The sequence below is a fragment of the Aegilops tauschii genome, chromosome 4 (assembly GCF_002575655.3).
Source record: "Aegilops tauschii subsp. strangulata cultivar AL8/78 chromosome 4, Aet v6.0, whole genome shotgun sequence".
NCBI classification, from domain to species: Eukaryota; Viridiplantae; Streptophyta; class Magnoliopsida; order Poales; family Poaceae; genus Aegilops; species Aegilops tauschii.
In genome coordinates this window covers 111,030,703-111,036,359 of record NC_053038.3, presented here as the reverse complement: position 1 = coordinate 111,036,359, position 5,657 = coordinate 111,030,703, and positions in this window count along the sequence as shown.

The following is a 5,657-nucleotide window of genomic DNA, read 5'->3' as shown; positions in this document are numbered from 1 at the left end:
TGGGAAGAGGACCCGTGCCTCTATAAATAGGACTGGCCACCACCGTAGGAGGCAACCGATTTGGCCCCAACTGATCTTGGATCAGATCCATTCCATCCACACACGCACAAGCTCACCGAGCTCAAGAACACCTCTCCTCAGGAGGTAGTTCTTCCCTTGTATTTGTTCATCCCCAGCCTATATGGAAATCCACCACACCACACTGGAGTAGGGTATTACACCACATCGGTGGCCTGAACCAGTATAAACTCTTGTGTCCCTTGTTATTCGGGTTCGATGAGCTAGGCTTTGAGATCGTGGTGAGAGTGTGAGCTAGGGGGAGAAAGATCTTCGTGCGCACCCCAGAGTTCGAACCTCAAGGGTTTTGCCGGAACCCGTAATCCGACAGGTATAATTTATCCTATTGCTGATAGTAGATGGGCAAGTCCCGTTCATTGTGTCCCTAAGAAGGGAGGTATTACTGTTGTCCCTAATGATAAGAATGAATTGATCCCACAAAGAATTGTTACAAGCTATAGAATGATAATTGATTTTCGCAAGTTAAACAAAGCTACTAGAAAAGATCATTACCCTCTGCCTCTTATTGATCAAATGTTAGAAAGACTGTCCAAACATAGACATTTTTTCTTTCTAGATGGTTACTATTGTTTCTCTCAAATACCCGTGTCAAAAGAGGATTAAGAAAAGACCACTTTTACTTGCCCTTTCGGTACTTTTGCTTACAGACGTATGCCTTTTGGCAATGCACCTGCTACCTTTCAAATATTTATGACTACTATATTCTCTGACTTTTGTGAAAAGATTGTTGAGGTTTTCATGGATGATTTCTCAGTTTATGGAACTTCTTTTGATGATTGCTTAAGCAACCTTGATCGAGTTTTGCAGAGATGTGAGGAAACTAATCTTGTCTTGAATTGGGAGAAGTGCCACTTTATGGTTAATGAAGGTATTGTCTTGGGGCATAAAATTTCTGAAAGAGGTATTGAAGTTGATAAAGCTAAAGTAGATGCTATTGAAAAGATGTCGTGCCGTAAAGATATCACAAGGTATAAGAAGTTTTCTTGGTCATGCTGGTTTCTATAGGAGGTTTATTAAAGACTTCTCTAAAATTTCTAGGCCTCTCACTAATCTCTTGCTAAAAGATGTACCTTTTGTGTTTGATGATGATTGTGTAGAAGCATTTGAAATACTTAAGAAAGCCTTGATTTCTACACCTATTGTTCAGCCACCTGATTGGAATTTACCCTTTGAAATTATGTGCGAAGCTAGTGATTATGTCGTTGGTGTTGTTCTAGGGCAAAGAGTTGATAAGAAATTGAATGTTATTCATTATGCTAGTAAAACTCTAGACAGTGCCCAGAGAAATTATGCTACTACTCAAAAAGAAATTTTAGCAGTTGTTTTTGCCTGTGATAAGTTCAGATCTTATATTGTTGATTCCAAAGTAACTGTTCACACTGATCATGCTGCTATTAAATATCTTATGGAAAACAAAGATGCTAAACCTAGACTTATTATATGGGTTCTCTTATTACAAGAATTTGGTTTGCATATTAATGATAGAAAAGGAGCTGAGAACCCCATTGCAGACAACTTGTCTAGGTTAGAAAATGTTCTTGATGATCCACTGCCTATTGATTATAGCTTTCCTGATGAGCAATTAGTTGTCATAAATGCTTCTCGTAATAATCCATGGTATGTTAGTTATGCTAATTACATTGTTGCTAAATTTATACCACATAGTTTCACATACCAGCAAAAGAAAAAGTTTTTCTATGATTTAAGGGATGACCCACACCTTTATAAAGAAGGAGTAGATGGTGTTATTAGATGTTGTGTGCCTGAGCATGAACAGGAACAGATCCTACGCAAGTGTCACTCCGAGGCCTACGGAGGACACCGCGCTGGAGATAGAACTGCACATAAGGTATTACAATCTGGTTTTTATTAGCCTACTCTCTTCAAGGATGCTCGTAAGTTTGTCTTGTTTTGTGATGAATGCCAGAGAATTGGCAATATTAGTAGACGTCAGGAAATGCCTATGAATTATCACTTGTTATTGAACCATTTGATGTTTGGGGCTTTGATTATATGGGACCTTTTCCTTCCTCTAATGGGTATACACATATCTTTGTTGCTGTTGATTACGTTACGAAGTGGGTAGAAGCTCCAACTGGTAGTGCTCATCATAACACTTCTATTAATATGCTTAAAGAAGTTATTTTTTCTGAGGTTTGGAGTCCCTAGATATTTGATGACTGATGGTGGTTCACATTTTATTCATGGTGCTTTCCGTAAAATGCTTGCTAAGTATGATGTCAACCATAGAATTGCATCTCCATATCACCCTCAGTCTAGCGGTCAAGTAGAATTGAGCAATAGAGAGATTAAGTTGATTTTGCAAAAGACTGTTAATAGATCTAGGAAGAATTGGTCTAAGAAACTTGATGGTGCATTATGGGCTTATAGAACTGCTTATAAGAATCCTATGGGTATGTCTCCGTATAAAATGGTTTATGGAAAAGCATGTCACTTACCTCTTGAACTAGAACATAAAGCTCATTGGGCGATTAAAGAGCTCAACTATGATTTCAAACTTGCCGGTGAGAAGAGGTTATTTGACATAAGCTTGCTTGATGAATGGAGAACCCAAGCCTATAAGAATGCCAAGTTGTTTAAAGCGTGAGTTTAATTTAGGTGATCATGTTTTGCTATACAACTCTTGTTTAAGATTTTTTTTGCAGGAAAGCTTCTCTCTAAATGGGAAGGTCCTTACATTATTGAGGAGGTCTATTGTTCCGGTGCTATCAAAATCAACAACGCCGAAGGCACAAATTTGAAGGTGGTAAACGGTCAAAGAATCAAACATTATATGGCAGGTAATCCCATAAATGATGAAACCAATATAATTAACACCATAACACCGGAGGAGTACATAAGGGACACTTTCCAGAATGTTTCAGACTCCGAAAAGGAATATGTATGTGGTACGGTAAGTAAACCGACCCCAGAATGTTTCCAATGGCAATTTTTCTCTGTTTTGGAATATTTAAAAAATTTGGAAAATTAAAAGCAGTCCGAAGAGTGCACGAGGAAGCGATGAGGCAGGAGGGCGCGCCCTACCCCCTGGGCGCCCCCTACCTTGCCGCCACCTCGTGTGCCCTCCGGACTCTGTTTTCTTGCACAATACTCCTTTTGGTCGGTAAAAATTAATTATATAATCTCCAGAAGGTTTTGACCACCATACCACGATAAAATCCTCTGTTCTTGTTTCTTGCTGTTTTGCCTGGCGGATCTGAAAATATGTCGTCCCAAGATTTGGAGGGAGAAAGCTATATAGCTGATTATATCACAAACCCAAAGGCTTACGGGGATGTGGAGCATTATGGTTGGACCACAAAGGAAGAAGAAGACTATCATCCAAAGGGAAAGGAGGATACAAGCTCAGATGAAGATGAAGCCCCACTACCCCAACCTGGGGACTTGCACGTGGAGCTCAAAAAGTCAAGTCTCCCTAATAAAGCAAAGAAACCTAAGATCGAGTTTATCCCTTTTCATCTCTCACAGGAAAACAAATAGGAACTATGTAAAAAGATATTAAGGCTTGAGCAGAAGATCGATGACTTAAGGGAGGAAAATTCTATTCTCAAGCACAAGCTGAGGAAGAAGGACACTACATCAACAACTCCATCAACATCACCTCTGAAGAAAGAGACATAAATACATGGGTATGTGCACTCCCCTTGGCTACTTCCAAACTTGGGGGAGATGCCCCGGTATCGTATCACCATCACACCTTTACCTTTATCATTTTTCTTAGTTTGATCATTTTGGTTATATCTTGATCTAGTAGAATAAAGTCTTTAGTACGATCTAGCTTTGAGTTTTGCTTTGAGATCTATCTATGTAATCGAGTCCGTGAGTTATATATAATAAAGAGTAGTTTTGAGTTGAGGGCTTTGCTTTCATAATGGGTTATGTTTTCTTATATCCGAATAGAAGTTATATTGTCATGGATCTTCCAACATGTTGAGCTTGCTTTTCCCTCTTTTGCTAGCCAAATCCTTTGCATCAAGTAGAGATACTACTTGTGCTTCCAAACATCCCTTAAACCAGTTTTTCGATGAGAGTCCACCATACCTACCTATGGATTGAGTAAGATCCTTCAAGTAAGTTGTCATCGGTGCAAGCAATAAAAATTGCTCTCTAAATATGCATGATCTATTAGTGTGAAGAAAATAAGCTTTATACGAACTTGTGATATGGAAGAAATAAAATCGAGAGAGTGCATAATAAAGTTCTTTATCACAAGCGGCAATATAAAGTGACGTTCTTTTGCATTAAGATTTTGTGCATCCAACCACAAAAGCACATGACAACCTCTGCTTCCCTCTGCGAAGGGCCTATCTATTAATTATATTTCCTACCCTTATACAAGATTCATGGTGATCTTCACCTTTCCTTTTTACACTTTTTCTTTTGGCAAGCACTATGTGTTGGAGAAAGATCTGGATATATATATATATATCCACTCGAATGTAGGTTATCATAAAGTATTACTGTTTACATTACCCTTGAGGTAAAAGGTTGGGAGGCGAAACTATAAGCCCATATCTTTCTCTGTGTCCGACTGAAGCTTTGAACCCATAAGTATCGCATGAGTGTTAGCAATTGTGAAAGACTAAATGATAGTTGAGTATGTGGACTTGCTGAAAAGCTCTTGTATTGACTCTTTCCTACGTTATGATAAACTGCAATTGCTTCAATGACTGAGATCATAGTTTTTAGTTTTCAATGAAGTTTTTGATTGATACTTTACCTTGTGAATGAATTGTTACTGTTGTAGGGTGGAACCCTAGATGGAGATCTTTCATGAATTGGAGGGCAAATCCCCAAGAACAAGAAGAACACAAAGGGGGAAAACAAGAGGAACACTCAAATTGACTTGATCCAATCACACATGTGCTAGATCCAATCACACAAAGAGAGATACAAAGGTCCAAATCCAACTCAAGAAGATACAAGAGGTAACTAGTTCATCACAATCCTATGAGGAAGTAGGTCTTGATGATCCTATGATGGGGACCCTTCTCCAAAAGGAGGGCTTGATTTCCAATTCGAGCTTCTCCAAGAGGAAGTCTATGTCGGTGTCAAAACCGGCGGATCTCGGGTAGGGGGTCCCGAACTGTGCGTCTAAGGTCGATGGTAACAGGAGACGGGGGACACAATGTTTACCCATGTTCGGGCCCTCTCTATGGAGGTAATACCCTACTTCCTGCTTGATTGATCTTGATGAATATGAGTATTACAAGAGTTGATCCATCACGAGATCGTAATGGCTAAAACCCTAGAAGTCTTGCCTGTATGACTATGGCTATGTGTCTTGTCCTCTATGGACCTAGCCCTCCGGTTTATATAGACACCGAAGGGGACTAGGGTTGTACAAAGTCGGTTACAGAGAAGGGAATCTTCATATTTGATCGCCAAGCTTGCCTTCCACGCCAAAGAGAGTCCTATCCGGACACGGATGAGAGTCTTCGGTCTTCATATCTTCATAGCCCGTCAGTCTGGCCCATGGCTAACATGTCGGATGCCCGAGGACCCCTTAGTCCAGGACTCCCTCAGTAGCCCCTGAACCAGGCTTCAATGACGAGGTG